Consider the following 15,803-nt stretch of genomic DNA (forward strand, 5'->3'; position numbering starts at 1 on the left):
ACAATATAGACAGATATGTAACCGGTTCTGGTCTACCAACCCTCTCATCGGAATCACGGGAGTACTTGGAGGACCCGATCACACTGGTAGAAGTCCAGACGGCCATGGGACCTCCGAAGGTGGGTAAGGCTCCGGGCCCTGACGGATATACCGCACAATACTTTAAGACCTTCCTCCCTATTCTCGGCCTGCGCTTGGTGAATTTATTTAATACTCTGAGCTCAAATGGAGATTTTCCTGAGGATACCCTTAGAGCCCACATCTCGTTGATACCTAAGGAGGGCAAAGACCCGGGCCTATGTGGGAGCTACAGACCCATTTCCCTCCTAAATTCGGTCCTAAAACTATTCTCTAAAATCCTCGCCACGTGATTAGCACATCACTTGCAGTCCCTTATACATATTGACCAGTTAGGTTTTATTCCCACCAGGGAAGATAGGGACAACACCATTAAGGTGCTTACCCTGATCCATAAAGCAAAGTCATCTGGGACCCCTTGTCTTTTCATGAGTACTGATGCCGAGAAGGCTTTTGATCAGGTCAAATGGACATTAATGTTCTCGGTCCTTCGCCATATAGGTCTGAGTGAACGGATGCTGGCATGGATAAGTAAGATATACTCACGCCCTTCAGCTCAAGTCAAAGCGAATGGGGGTCTCTCATCTCCCCTTGACATCGGGAATGGGACCAGACAGGGTTGCCCCCTGTCGCCCCTATTATTCGCACTGTCATTGGAACCCTTTCTCTCCACAATTCGACAAAACTCAGACATAACGGGACTCCAAACGGGTACTATTGAGTGCAAGATATCTGCCTACGCGGATGACATGCTGTTCTCGCTGACGAATCCCAGAGTTTCCTTGCCAAATCTCCTTCGGGAATTCCAGATATACGGGATACTTCTTGAAATCAAAGGCCATGGGGGGTTACAGTCCCCCCGCAAACGTTAATAGACTTGCAGTCCAATTTTCGATTTAAATGGACCCATACAGCCCTTAAGTACTTAGGTACTTACATTCCACCGGACATCGCGCGTACGTTTATGTTGAACTTCCCCCCACCCCTTGTCACTAAGATCCGCAGTTTGCTTCACGGGTGGCATTCTGGCCTCCATTCCTGGTTCAGGAGATGCAATCTCATTAAAATGAACATACTCCCTAAATTTACTTATCTTTTCCAAGCTCTCCCGATCCAGATTCCAGCCCCGTTTTTTAAGCAAGCTCAATCCTTGCTCACTCAATTTAACTGGGCCCACAAAAATCCCAGACTTAAGCGGTCACGGCTGACATTGTCTAAACAACAGGGAGGGTTGGTTCTTCCTGACTTGCGACGCTACTACCTGGCCTCCCATCTGGGGCGTGTATTGGACTGGAATCGAAACAAACTTTCTAAGCTCACTCCCGAATTCCGCTAAGAAGCGCCATGTGGGGGGGGGCGTGGCCTGGACAGCAATGGAGTAGGACGCTTGTGACCTGAGCTCCGCTCCTACCGCGATCTCCTGTAGTGATCCTGGGTGCCCACTGACTATTTTACCTACGATCTTACCGGTGTAATACCCGCTACTTTCTCGTGCATACATTGGGACGATGTCTCCGACGAAGAAGCAGTCTGCAGCGGCGGCATCTCTTGAAAAGTTCCGGCGGGACCATGAGGGCCAACATGGCGAACAGTCCACTCCGGCTGCAGAACCTGCTACCTCTGACACGGCGAAGGTGCTTGAGGCGATTTCTACCTGCCAGACCACACTGACAACTAAGCTTGAGGAGGTTAAGGTGGATGTCTCACTTATCCGACAGGACATGGCTAAACTGCGTGACAAAGTGAAGGAAACTGAAACCCGGATCAGTCAGGCCGAAGATGTCCTGTTCCCTCTGCAGCATGCCCAGGAGGATGTGCAAAGGCAGCTCCAGCAGCTGGCCCAGAAACAGGACGACCTTGAGAATAGGGCCCGTAGATCTAACCTCCGCTTTATCGGCCTGCCAGAGGGCTCCGAGGGGGCTGACCCGGCGACATTTTTGGAATCTCTCCTGATTAGGGCCTACAGTAGGGAGGCGTTTTCTACCTCATTTATTATTGAAAGGGCCCACAGAATGCCTGCCTGCCCGCCGCCGGAGGGGGCACCTCCACGCACGTGCATTGCTAAGCTGCTAAATTACCGGGATAGGGATGCCATCCTTCGCCTTACTCGTGAAAAAGGCAACATCCCGTTTCAGAACGGACATATCTCAGTGTTTCCTGACTTCTCCGCAGAAGTTCAAAAACGTCGTTCCCGATTCGTGGAAGTCAAGAGGCGCCTCAAGTACGCCATGTTGTACCCGGCCAGACTCCGCGTAGTGGGGGAAGATAGGGCCTACTTTTTTGAAGATCCTGAGATGGCGGTTTCCTGGTTGGACCAGAGAGACGCGGCTCGAAATCGGCCACCTCGAGACTAAAATCGTTGGAAGATTTGTGAGTACTCTATCTGCTCCCCCCTTTCTATTTGCCCGTGTGCAAGCAGATCGCTGTTGGACTGCCTATGCGTGGTTCATTATCCTCAGTCCCTGAATTGATGCTTCTGTTCCCCCTCTCTAACATGGAAGGGCGTTGCTCTTGTTGACTGAACATGTACTGCTGCCTATGGCCACGCTCTGCGGGCATCCCCCTGGTTCGTTACACAATACCCCTTCCCCCTCCCTCTTAGTTTGGGGGACCCGCTTGGCGGGCTCTATTGGGCCCTTTCCCTGGGGGGGTGGGGGGGACGCGGGTCATCTGGACTTGCTGCATGGGACTGCAGAACTTTGACTTTCTCCTGATACATGCCCTTTACTGGACTGTTATGTCCCGCTGCTGAACTGGGCACCGCACCAATGGGAGTGGGGTGGGAAATGGACGCATGGTCCGGCTCCGGCCTACAAGCCGGGTTATGATTGGAGAAGACTTGGTCTTGTCACTGGGTCCATATCTGGCAAAGTCCACCCCCGTGACTTATTGTTATTGACATTGCCTAGTGTTCTATGGTTTGTTTTGGGAAGGGAGCTCCAGCCAAGTTGGGGTGGCTGAGAGCAGGGAGGGTGGGAATGGGTTGTAGTTATTATGTTATAGTATGTTATGTTTTATGCTTAGTTTATGGCACAAGCTTTATTTGGTTATGGAACAGACAAATGTCTCTTTTTCATGTATACTCTGATGAATATGGGAATGGATACTGCTTTGACGGGTGGTTTGGATACTATTTTCCTCCTTGTGATATTGGCTGAGACCACGCCATGGGTACCCTGAAGTTGCTGACGTGGAATGTCAGGGGATTCGGGATAAAATTAAGAGGGCGGCAGTGTTTGGGTGTCTCAAAACTTATAGAGCGGATATCACAGTCCTGGTGGAGACGCATGTAACTGGGAGATTGCAATTAGCTTTGCGTCGCCCGTGGATTGGATGGGCCTACCACGCCACCCATACGTCCTATTCTCGCGGGGTGTCTGTATTGATATCTAAAACGGCACAGTTTTCCTTGGTTTCTTTGCAGATAGACCCGCAGGGCAGATATATATTTATACACTGCTTATTGCACGGAGAACAGTACATTATTCTCGCCTATTATGTACCCCCGCCTTACGATCATAGACTAATTACAGAGGGATTATCTTTTATGGCTCAACACCCTAATGTCCCAGCAATTTGGCTGGGTGATTTTAATATGGTTTTGAATCCGGGGGTGGATAGAATGAGCTCTACTCGAGGGGATCATTTTCCGGGAGATACTGGTCTAGGTCGCACGTTTCAGGAATTCTCTCTTACAGATCTGTGGCGATTTAAATATCAGGCTAAACGTGTTTACTCCTGTTTCTCTGCAACTCACTCCACCATGCCACGTATAGATTATATTGCTGTGTCCGCCCAGTTGTTACCCAGGCTAGTAGACACGGGCTATTATGCTAGATCATTGTCAGACCACGCTCCTTGCTGGGCAACTTTTTCCTTGACCCGACCTACTGGACCGAAACCATGGCGGCTTCACCCCTTCTGGTTAACCGCCTTGAGTGACAGCGAAGACTTAGGGGATGAATGGGGGTTTTTCTTTACTACTAATCAGGGGACGGCTCCGGTTGACTGTACCTGGGAGACTTTTAAACTGCACGTACGCTCCCCTTTAACACACCGGATTAACCGTTTGAAGCGTACCTCCAAGACTTTGCTATCTAATGCCCTACGGGAGCTGGACTCGGTGACCACTGACTTCACTACTGACCCCACACCTGCTAAGGCCCAGGTATTACGACACCACACAAGGCTAGTAGATCACCTCCACATTGAACAGGCTAAGCAAAAGTTGTTTTTTGTTAAGCAACGGGTGTTTGAACAAGGAGAGAGGGCGGGAAAGTTGCTGGCCTACTTGGCGCATCGGGACTCCAAGCCCCCGGTGGTGGTTTCGTTGACTGACAATGGGGGTGAGGAGGTGACTGATCCGCCAACAGTGGCCACCATGTTTCGTGCTTACTATGCTGCCCTTTATGAGTCGCAGGTACATAGGCCGAGGACTGAGACGGGGGCGTACCTCCGAGATATCTCTCTTCCCCACCTGTCTGAGGCTCAGGTTGAGTCTCTTGAGGCCCCGATATCGGCAGATGAGATTAGGCTAGCGGTGGCATCCCTTGCAACGGCTAAGGCCCCTGGACTGGATGGTATTCCCCTGGATTTCTATGCCCACTACTCTGAGACACTAGTGCCAGAATTGTTGAGATTATATACACATATTTGACTCCGGGTCCCTACCTGATACTCTACGGCAGGCAGTTATTATAGTGATACCCAAGCCAGGAAAGGATCCCCACTCCCCGGATTCCTATAGCCCCATCTCGCTGCTCCAAGCAGATATTAAAATTTTGGCTAAAGTACTTGCCACCCGTCTGAGTGGAGTCATCCTATCACTTGTTCACCCGGATCAAATGGGATTTATGCCTGGGAAAAACACGGCCATTAATATCCGCCGGTTATATATGAATATCCAGGCTGAGCATGACAGAGTAGGCTCGAGGGTGGTGGTGTCACTGGATGCCGCTAAGGCGTTTGATTCCATTGAGTGGAATAATCTTTGGGAATGCTTGGGTAAATTTGGGTTTGGCCCCAATTTTGTTAAATGGATTACTCTCCTATACTATCGCCCAATGGCTAGAGTAGCGGTTAACGGATGGGTGTCGGACCCCTTTCAGCTGGGCCGTGGCACACGTCAGGGTTGTCTCCTATGTTATATGCTTTGGCGGCAGAACCGTTGGCTGCTGCACTTCGGGCACACCCGGCTGCAGTAGGCCTCCGACGCGGTTCTCTGGTGGAATCGGTAAGTATTTATGCGGATGATACTTTACTGTATTTAGAGGACTCGGGTCGGTCGTTGGAGGCTGCCCTGGGGGTCATAGAGGAGTTTGGTGGTCATTCCGGTCTGCGTATTAATTGGACCAAGTCGCAGGTTCTACCCATTGACTTGTTCTCCCCGGACCGGGATGCAGCTTCTCTCCCGCTCTCCAGGGTATCCTCCATTCAGTATTTGGGAGTGCAGGTTACAAGGGAACCTGGGGAGTATATTCATCTTAATCTTGAACCACTGCTTCTGTATGTGCGGGAGAAGACTAAGGCATGGTCCCGTCTCCCCATTGGGGTTATGGGACGGATCAATATTACTAAAATGATCCTCCTGCCGAAACTCCTTTATGTACTTTGGCATTCCCCTCTCATGGTCCCTGTGGCGTTCTTTAAAACATTAGACGGTGTCTTAAACACCTTTATCTGGGGCCCATCTAGACATAAGTTGGCATGGAACACACTTAAAAACCCGACCTCTATGGGGGGACTGGCTCTCCCTGATTTCCACACATACTACATAGCAGCCCAGATTTCCCATTTTTATCACCTCCATAGAGCGGATAGTCACAGATATCAGGCCTTGGTGGGCGGGAGGGCTGAATCCCTTGTTGATACTCCCCTTCAGATGATTTTTCGGGGTGGTGGGGTTAGGGATGCCCGGTCCCGGATCCTGCCACACCACCGGAGTATTTGGAAACTAGCCCTTAGATTACTGGGAGCTGACTATTACCACTCACATACACCGCTATGGCGCAACCCCCTGCTTCGTGAGTTGTCTGGCTTACCAGATGTAGACTTGTGGGCTTCTAGAGGGATACTTTTTCTGTATCAGGTGGTGACTCCTATGGGCGTAAGGGATTTTCCCTCCCTACAAGTGGTATTTAACATACCCCCTCATATGCACTTTCGCTACTTGCAATTGCGACACGTGCTTCGTGCGCAATTTGCTCAGGACTTCCCGAATGTACAGTCGCTGGCTTTGACAGATGTAATTATGGGAGACGAACCGGCTAAATTGATCTCGACTCTATACGGCCTACTCCGGGCCCGCTTGGTGGCGCAAACCACTGAATGGGCCAGGTTGAGATGGGAAGAGAACATAGGTCCTTTTGATGGGGAGGAATGGGAGGATGCCCTTGAGAACGTTCAACAGGCTTCGCTTAGCCTACCTGACCGACTAACGCAGTACTATGTGATACACAGGTCCTATCTCACCCCTATCCGGATAGCTAAGTATCATCCTGACTATAACCCGAAGTGTCCCCGTTGCTCTTGTACGTCTGGTACTTTCTACCATCTTCTCTGGCAATGCCCATTGGTCCAGGAGTATTGGGGGCAGATTGTCAGGTTTCTACATGACCACATGGGTTCACCCCTTCAACTTGACCCTAAGAGTTGCCTACTTAGTATATTTCCTGCTACCTCTGTTGATCAATACTTGGCTACATTTTTGCACTCTACGCTGTTTACCGCACGAAAGCTTGTGGCTAAATACTGGATGCGTCCAACCATGCCTACTATGCGGGAATGGGTAATGGGCATTAATAGTAAGCTACCCTTGATTAAACTGGTGTATAGAAATCGTGGGTGTCCAGCCAAATACCACAAAATATGGGATAGGTGGGTGGAAAATCTGCATACGTGTGTGGAGTGAGCTATATTGGAGTCTATACTATCATTGTCAGGAATTTTCCTTAATGTAAGATGTATTACTGTCCGTCACCTATGAAGAGGCTAATGTTTGTACCTACTGTAATATCTTGTTATAACTGAGTTGTTCAATAAACTTGTGCTGTTAATAAAAAAAACAGATCCGACAGGGCTTTTCCAACTGCCTTTTTGGAGAGCGGCGCAACGACATCATTTTCTCCATTCCATCCCCAATCCTCAAACGTTCGCCCGCCCTCAGACGGAGTTTGAGACTCTATGCAGGAGCAAAGGCCCTTTGGCCCACATTCTCTCTCAAACAGATTACCCACACTTGTCCAACTGGGAAAAGGACCTTAATTGCTCATTTTCCCCAGCACAGAGACAACGCATTATCACTTTGGCTCTCAAAATGTCGCTGTGCACGAAGATACAGGAGACGAATTTTAAACTTCTCACCAGGTGGTATTTGACACCATCAAAGCTGCAGAAATGTTTCCCCTCTTCCTCGAACATATGCTGGAGGTGTGGAGAAGAAGAGGGCACGTTGCTGCACATTTTTTGGTCCTGCCCCAGCTTGGTGGACTTCTGGACAGAGATCCGATGCATAACACAAAAATTCACAGACTTCTCCATCCAGGAAGAGGCTGCATTCTTTCTCTTGCACCATTCACAGATTCCCATTAAGAAGTACAAAAAAATAAATTTTACGGCATTTGATAAATGCGGCGAAATCCTGCATCCCTCTCTATTGGAAAAAATTTTCCCCCCCTTTCATTACTCACTGGCTTAGGAAAATAGAGGACATTAAAAAAAAATGGAGGACTTGATCCTCACATCACAAGGTAAACAAGAATTTTTTAAACAAACCTGGGACATCTGGAATACCTTTATGTTCTCGCTGGAAGGATGTCGCCTGCTATCGTCTTAGTGCTCTGAGCTTTCCTTGACTGGCCCCTTAGACAGTGGCTGCCATCGTGTCTCGTCCCCTCTTCTCCTTTTCTGATCTTTCAACCCTTCTCTTTTCTGCCTTCCTCCCCTATCTCTCACCCCCTCCACCCCCTCTCTCTTTTGGAAAGAGTGGAAAATTGGGAATGACGGCCCCACACCCCCCTCTGGATGGATTATGCCGGAGGGACCTGGGGTTTGTGTGACCTTGGATCTTGGTACAGTACTTTATCCGTGCCTCGAATCATTGTGATTGATGGAAGGCAGACTCACAGTTGCGAATATACCTGTATCAAGTATTGTTCAGCTGCTTTTTGCTCTGTATTTCTCTGTTGCATTATGTACTCGGGGGACCGTCTTCCCCTATTTGGAGAAAAAATTATATTTGAAAAAAAAAGAAGCCTACGACACCTGGTATTCCCAGGCGGTTTCCCATCCAGGCATTAACCAGGCCCAACCCTGCTTAGCCTCCAAGATCAGACGAGATGGAACAGATTCAGGGTGATGTGGCCGTAGCCAATATCTTCAGGCACTCTCAACTCTCTTGACAAACACCAAGATGGTCACCTTGGAAACAAGCGGAAAAAAATAGGTCAACGGCAACAACATAAAAAGAAGCCTACGGCATCTGGAAATCCCAGGCGGTCTCCCATCCAGGTACTAAACTGGTCCCAACCCTGCTTAGCCTCTGAGATGAGATGAGATTGGGCTCTTTCAGGGTGGTGTGGCCGTAGGAGATTTCTTCAGGCACTCTCAACCTTGACTAACGCCAATATGGTCACCTTGGGAAACAAAAAAAAACAAGTCAACTCCAACAACATAAAAAGAAGCCTTCAGCACCTAGTATTCCCAGGTGGTCTCCAATCCAGGTACTAGCAAGGTCCGACCCTGTTTAGCCTCTGAGATCAGAGGAGATCGGGCGCTTTCAGGCTTATGTACCCATAGGCAATCTCTTTGGGCACTCTCAACCCTCTTGACAAATGCCAAGATAGTCACCTTGGGAAACAAGCGGAAAAAAAACAGGACAATGTCAACAACATAAAAAGAAGACTACGGCACCTGGTATTCCAAAGCCATCTCCCATCCAGGGACTAACTAGGCCCAACCCTTCTTAGCCTCAGAGATGAGAAGAGATAGGGCTCTTTCAGGGTGATGCTGCTGTAAGCTAACTCTTTGGGCACTCTCAACCCTCTTGACAAATGCCAAGATGGTCACCTTGGGAAACAAGCGAAAAAAAAAATCAACGCCAACAACATAAAAAGAAGCCTACAATAACTGGTATTCCCAGGTGGTCTCCCATCCAGGTACTAACCAGGCCTGACTCTTCTTAGCCTCCAAGATCAGACGAGATTGGGTGCTTTCAGAGTGCTCGGACTCTTTCCCCATCACTAATGGGACGAGGCAGGGGTGCCCTTTGTCTCCCCTAATTTTTATTCTGACACTGGAACCACTTATGTGTCACGTTCGGAATGACCCGAATATTACTGGCATATCCAAACCCTCGGCACACCACAAAATTGCGGCGTACGCTGACGATCTAATTTTTTTCGTCTCCAATCTACACATTTCGCATCCCAATATACTCGCGGCTCTCCGGCGATACGGCAGCCTATCAAACTATAAAATCAATTGCACTGTCGGCTGTATTGAATATATCGGTCCCGGATGGTGAGGCCAAGAGGCTACGCTCCGCTTTTCCATTCTACTGAGCTGAAAAATCTATACGTTACCTGGGTGTTGACATCGCAGCGGATTTGGCGCAATTGTCCCCGCTTAATTTTGTCCCTCTCCTGAATAGACTGAAATCTGATTTGGGAAACTGGCATGCTTTAACACTGACCTGGTTCGGGCGCTGTAATGCATTCAAAATGACGGCCCTCCCGCGGATCCTATACTTGTTCCAGACCTACCAAATCCTGACAGACGCACAATCCTCCACGGATCCACCCTTCCTAGCTAAATGGAAAAGGGACTTACAAACTACATTCTCCAAACCACAGAAGGACAGAATACTCTTTTTCGCCCATAAGTCGTCACTCTGCAGTAAATATCAGGAGATCTCATATAAGCTGATCACACGCTGGTATCGTACACCGGTGGTGTTGGCCAAAATATTCCCAGGTCAATCTGACCGCTGCTGTCACTGTGAGCAACAGGCTGGCACCATTCTCCACATTTTTGGGGAATGCCCTAAATTACAAACATTCTGGCAGCCTGTCCTGAGACTCATCCACAAGTTCACAGACATTTCCTTAGCCAATGATCCCGCAGCAGTTCTTCTCAATCTAACTCCTATGTCGAGAAAGCGTTATCATAAGTCCTTACTTAAACATCTCCTCAATGCAGCTAGGGCCTGCATCCCAAGTCAGTGGAAAGAGCAATCTGCTCCAATGGTGACCCAGTGGTTCGCAAGGGTAAATGATATTGAACGAATGGAAGACCTGACTGCCACAATGAGGGATAAAACGGAGGAGCATGGGAACAGATGGTTCTACTGGACCCAGTTTCGCTTTTCGGAAGAATACCTCCGCGAGACATAGTAAGCTCATGGTGATCGTTGGAAATCGCTGTTCCAAACGTTGGACAGCTGATGAGCTGGTGAGCCGAGGGCGTCTCTTGCTCCCTGGGAGGGGTGGGGTCCCACCTTATCCACTCTACCCACGACACCCCCTTACCCCTTATTTTCCTTTTCTGCAATTTCCTTCCCCAATCTTCTCTTTCCCCTTCTCCCTCCTTTCAGTTCTACTATTTCCCTTCTTAACTCAAAAAAGGAAAAGAAAATGTATTTGTTCCGACCCCATTTGACTACTACACAATACTCTTCCCCTATCTATGGATATCTAAACTCTTCGAGGGTAGCAGGGCTAGTATCAATAATATTTTAAGTGGTAGAGGATCCCAACGAGATGGAGCTTTAATCTCATCTTCATATGACCGCAAAGCTGTACACGTGCTATTCTCCTCGAACTTCTTACCATTGGCTCTGATATCCATGCAATATGATCGTTTGTTTGTAACTATTTGTATCACACATTCTGTGAAGTTGCCTTTGCATTGTATGTCGCATACTACTAAATAAAAAAAATTAAAAAAAAAGCCTATGGCACCTGGTATTCCCAGGCGGTCTCCCATCCAGGTACTAACCAGGCCCGACACTGTTTAGCATCCAAGATCAGACGAGATTGGGTGCTTTCAGGGTGATGGGGCCATAGGTGATCTCTTCGGGCACTCTCAACCCTCTTGACAAACGCCAAGATGGTCACCTTGGGAAACAAGTGAAAAAAAAACAGGTCAATGTCAACAACATAAAAAGAAGAATACGGCACCTGGTATTCCAACGCCATCTCCCATCCAGGTACTAACTAGGCCCAACCCTTCTTAGCCTCAGAGAAGAGAAGAGATAGGGCTCTTTCAGGGTGATGCTGCTGTAAGCGATCTCTTTGGGCACTCTCAACCCTCTTGACAAATGCCAAGATGGTCACCTTGGGAAACAAGCAAAAAAAAAAAAACGAATCAACGCCAACAACATAAAAAGAAGCCTACAGGTACTAACCAGGCCCGACTCGTCTTAGCCTCCAAGATCAGACGAGATTGGGTGCTTTCAGAGTGATGTGGCGATAGGCAATCTCTTCAGGCACTCTCAACCCGCTTTACTCCACGCCGCCGGCAGCGGTACGAGTGAACGAGTGGTGCTCGGACTCTTTCCCCATAACTAATGGGACGAGGCAGGGGTGCCCTCTGTCTCCCCTCATTTTTATTCTGACACTGGAACCACTTATGTGTCACGTTCGGAATGACCCGAATATTACTGGCATATCCAAACCCTCGGCACACCACACCACAAAATTGCGGCGTACGCTGACCCGACATTGCCTTCTGCAGCTTTCGGGGACCCTGGATGACTTATTTATTGAGCCTATTGGTACGAGACACTGCTTCCCTCCAGGGTGACTCTGGACCCCCCTGGAGGATTTACCCCTTACTGTTTGGGCAGTCCCAGCCTCCCTCTGGATGCTCTACACAGCCCCCGATGGCGATGCAGGAGAGACACTAATTGGCGGGCCCCAGGACTGCTGCTCGGGTAAAGTCTCCCGTTGGATGGAGGGATGGTGGCCCCAGCCCCTTGCCTGACAGATTTTCTATGCACCGACCAGGGCTGCTCCTCTTTCATCTTGATGTGGTGACCATGGAGGGGAGGAGTTGAAATTTATGGGGTCTGGGTGTTTGCTGGTGGGAGTGCGCTAAAGGACTTGACATTTCCGCATGTTTGTCCCCTCTCCCCTGTTTCCCCCCTCCCTTCCCTCCTTTCCCTCCCCCTTTCCCCCCTTCCACTCCCCCTTTCCCTGCCCCTTTTCCCCCTGGGGCGTGGACGGGGGAGAGGGGGTAAGGAGAGGACAATCTGCCAAAGGGAGAAATGCATTTGTTCGGGGACTGCATGTACTTTAGGGGTATGGGACGGGGGGTGGTGGATCCCATTCTGTGATGCCTTTTCTGTTGTGACAGGCTCCCTCGTGCATGCCTACGTTTAGGGCGAGCCGAGGAGACCCCTCAGTGCTGACAGTTATATGCTCTACCTCTGTTTTGGTTATACTATTGTTTTTTGGTTCTATGATGTTACTGATTGTCTTTTACTTGCATACCGGTATCAGACGTGACATTTACCACTGCCGGGACTGGGGGGACTAGGATTCGGGGGCTCCCTCTCCGACCTGTCTACCCACCAACCCAAGTAGGACAGCGCTTTAAACCCAGTGTACATCTGGTAAGCGCTATAGCATAATTGTGCTGTTTTAGTATACCCTTCCTGTACTGTTGAGTGCGAACAACCCTTAATTTCCCTCTCCCCCTGGGGTTGAGGTGCCCGGCCTCTTTTTCCCTTTACCTTTCCTTCCATTTGCCCTTCCTTTCTCCCCCTTAGTTCCCGCCATGCATTACCTACCCAAAACCTACCTTGGTTCAACTTTCTTTGCTTTTCTCTGACGTCCCCCTCCCCGAGGAGCGATGGCAGACTCAGTCAAGGTCACCTCTCTAAACGTTAAGGGACTGAACTCCCCTGAAAAACGGTGGATCCTCCTGTGAGAACTGAAGACTTCCTGTACTGATGTGGCCTTTATACAAGAAACACATTTTAAAAATACTACCCTCCCCTTTCTATGGTCGAGATCCTTCCCTAAGGTCTACCACTCTACTAACCCCTCCTCTAAGACCAAGGGAGTCTCCATTCTGATCTCTAGCAGGCTCCCCTGGGTTCTCCAGGATTCTCTGGTGGACCCTGGGGGCCGATATCTTTTTCTTAGGGGCCACATTGGAGAGCGCCTTTTTACATTTGCCACTGTGTACGCTCCCAATGATCACCAAGACACGTTCCTCAGAACTACCCTGCACAGATTATGTGACTTTCGGGAGGGCCAGTTGATATTAGGTGGGGACGTTAATGTCCCCTTTCGCCATCGGTTGACACTTCTGCCTCTTGCTCCTCGCTCCTCATTTCCTCTAGAAAGCGGATTACTAAGTGTTTACTGAATGACCAATTAGTTGATGTCTGGCGTCTGCAACACTCTGGGGAAAGGGACTGCTCTTTTTGCTCTTCCCCTCACAAATCATACTTGAGGATAGACTTCTTCTTGATTCCACATGACCAACTGCACTTGGTGAGCTCTTCCTCCATCGGCCATATTACTTGGTCCGACCACGCTCCTGTAGCCCTTACCTACACCCTCTCTAGGAACCCCTCACCTAGGTCTCTATTCTGGCACCTTAATGAGAGCCTCCTCCAGATACCGGAAGTTTTAGCAGATGTGACCAGGGAATTGGACCTTTATTTCCAAGAAAACTAAACGCAGGACTGTGACCCGGGGATAATTTGGGAGGCTCACAAGTCAGTACTCCGCAGGGTACTTATCAGGCACAGGGCGCGCATCAAACGAACACGGAAGGAACAGCTTGCTAATCTGTTTCGTGAACTTGCCTCTGTGGAAGCGAAACATAAACATACCCCCTTACGGACCTTAGAGATTGAATTGGGGACACTCGGTACCCATATTGCTGACCTACTCCATTATAAAGCGAAAGCGGCACTCCAGTTTTGTCGTAAACTGACGTAGGAGTCAGGGGACAAATGCGGAAAAATCTTAGCCAGGTCGGTAAAGGAGTTGAAATCTGGCTCTTACATACCACAGTTGATAGATGAGAATGGCCAGAGGGCCTCTACCCCAACCCAAATAGCCGAAGTCTTTGAAAAATGTTACTCTGATCTCTACAACCTGCCCGATTCAGGGTCTGGACAGGACAATATAGACAGATATGTAACTGGTTCTGGTCTACCAACCCTCTCATCGGAATCACGGGAGTACTTGGAGGACCCGATCACACTGGAAGAAGTCCAGACAGCCGTGGGACCTCCGAAGGTGGGTAAGGCTCCGGGCCCTGACGGATATACCGCACAATACTTTAAGACCTTCCTCCCTATTCTCGGCCCGCGCTTGGTGAATTTATTTAATACTCTGAGCTCGAATGGGGATTTTCCTGAGGATACCCTTAGAGCCCACATCGCGTTGATACCTAAGGAGGGCCTATGTGGGAGCTACAGACCCATTTCCCTCCTAAATTCGGTCCTAAAACTATTCTCTAAAATCCTCGCCACGTGATTGGCACATCACTTGCAGTCCCTTATACATATTGACCAGTTAGGTTTTATTCCCACCAGGGAAGATAGGGACAACACCATTAAGGTGCTTGCCCTGATCCATAAAGCAAAGTCATCTGGGACCCCTTGTCTTTTCATGAGTACTGATGCTGAGAAGGCTTTTGATCGGGTCAAATGGACATTAATGTTCTCGGTCCTTCGCCATATAGGTCTGAGTGAACGGATGCTGGCATTGATAAGTAAGATATACTCACGCCCTTCAGCTCAAGTCAAAGCGAATGGGGTTCTCTCATCTCCCCTTGACATCAGGAATGTCATTGGAACCCTTTCTCTCCACAATTCGACAAAACTCAGACATAACGGAACTCCAAATGGGTACTATTGAGTGCAAGATATCTGCCTACGTGGATGACATGCTGTTCTCGCTGACGAATCCCAGAGTTTCCTTGCCAAATCTCCTTCGGGAATTCCAGATATACGGGATACTTTGTGAAATCAAAGGCCATGGGGGTTGCAGTCCCCCCGCAAACGTTAATAGACTTGCAGTCCAATTTTCGATTTAAATGGACCCATACAGCCCTTAAGTACTTAGGTACTTACATTCCACCGGACATCGCGCGTACGTTTATGTTGAACTTCCCCCCACCCCTTGTCACTAACTACATTCCGATGAGAGGGTTGGTAGACCAGAACCAGTTACATATCTGTCTATATTGTCCTGTCCAGACCCTGAATCGGGCAGGTTGTAGAGATCAGAGTAACATTTTTCAAAGACTTCGGCTATTTGGGTTGGGGTAGAGGCCCTCTGGCCATTCTCATCTATCAACTGTGGTATGTAAGAGCCAGATTTCAACTCCTTTACCGACCTGGCTAAGATTTTTCCGCATTTGTCCCCTGACTCCTACGTCAGTTTACGACAAAACTGGAGTGCCGCTTTCGCTTTATAATGGAGTAGGTCAGCAATATGGGTACGGAGTGTCCCGAATTCAATCTCTAAGGTCCGTGAGGGGGCATGTTTATGTTTCGCTTCCACAGAGGCAAGTTCACGAAACAGATTAGCAAGCTGTTCCTTCCGTGTTCGTTTGATGCGCGCCCCGTGCCTGATAAGTACCCTGCGGAGTACTGACTTGTGAGCCTCCCAAATTATCCCCGGGTCACAGTCCTGCGTTTAGTTTTCTTGGAAATAAAGGTCCAATTCCCTGGTTACATCTGCTAAAACTTCTGGTAT

The 15,803-nt window shown here is 49.0% G+C and overlaps 2 pseudogenes; both read right to left on the bottom strand.

The window, feature by feature from the left end:
- Positions 1 to 8,328: 8,328 nt before the first annotated feature.
- Positions 8,329 to 8,447, bottom strand: LOC143932027 (5S ribosomal RNA; annotated as a pseudogene).
- Positions 8,448 to 11,024: 2,577 nt separating this feature from the next.
- LOC143932262 (5S ribosomal RNA) lies at positions 11,025 to 11,143 on the bottom strand (annotated as a pseudogene).
- Between the last annotated feature and the right edge of the window lie 4,660 nt (positions 11,144 to 15,803).

This window comes from Lithobates pipiens, unplaced genomic scaffold (genome assembly GCF_037356315.1).
Source record: "Lithobates pipiens isolate NorthernLeopardFrog02 unplaced genomic scaffold, aLitPip1_a1.2 Scaffold_25, whole genome shotgun sequence".
Taxonomy (NCBI): Eukaryota; Metazoa; Chordata; class Amphibia; order Anura; family Ranidae; genus Lithobates; species Lithobates pipiens.